Consider the following 767-nt stretch of genomic DNA (forward strand, 5'->3'; position numbering starts at 1 on the left):
CACCAGTTTATTGATGTTTGTAGTGCAGCGCTACGCAATATAGACGCGGCTCCAGGTGCAGAAAACGGCTACTACAGGATGTAGAATTCAGCTTCCTTTAGGGGTGCGGCAGCTCATGAAACTGTCCTTGAGTAATGGGATGAACAGAGAGACCAAATGAACAATATTGCCGGCGAATTTATGCCACAAACATATGGCCTACGCCATGTAATCTTCATCGTCTTCATCGAGCGGTATTAAGAATTCCTTTTATCCATACGTGAAGATTAAGTCCCTAGGTGTGAAGTGAGGTTTTGTAAACGCTAGCAGCACGCATGTGTCGACGTGCTAGGGAGCGCAATAGAACAGCCAACCGCGCATTTGCTCATTGCTCTAATTTAAAGGTGTCGTAGTTTGCGTGCAGAAACTCTGATGACTTACACATCAACACGCAGCTGAAGAGCGACGAGCCTCTGATAGCTAAGTTGGCTTCTTTTTGGCCCACAAGGTGCGCCCTTGATTTACACGTGAAGTGCTTATTTTAATGATGCCTTAAGCTTGTTAAATGTTTTTCATGCTTACAATTAAAGAGAATTGCTAAACTCGGGTGGCGGACAATATATGACGTAGATATATAACCTGTAATGTTCAGTTGTACTGTTCAGAGAGTTTTCCCTCACTGTAGCATTGTTCTTTGTACATCATTCTGCAGCATTGTACCTAAAAGCATCTGTGATCAAACAATAGTCGTGAGAACTTTGATTTCATTTCGCCTAAGTAAATTCATA

Source organism: Dermacentor variabilis, chromosome 8 (assembly GCF_050947875.1).
Source record: "Dermacentor variabilis isolate Ectoservices chromosome 8, ASM5094787v1, whole genome shotgun sequence".
Lineage (NCBI taxonomy): Eukaryota > Metazoa > Arthropoda > Arachnida > Ixodida > Ixodidae > Dermacentor > Dermacentor variabilis.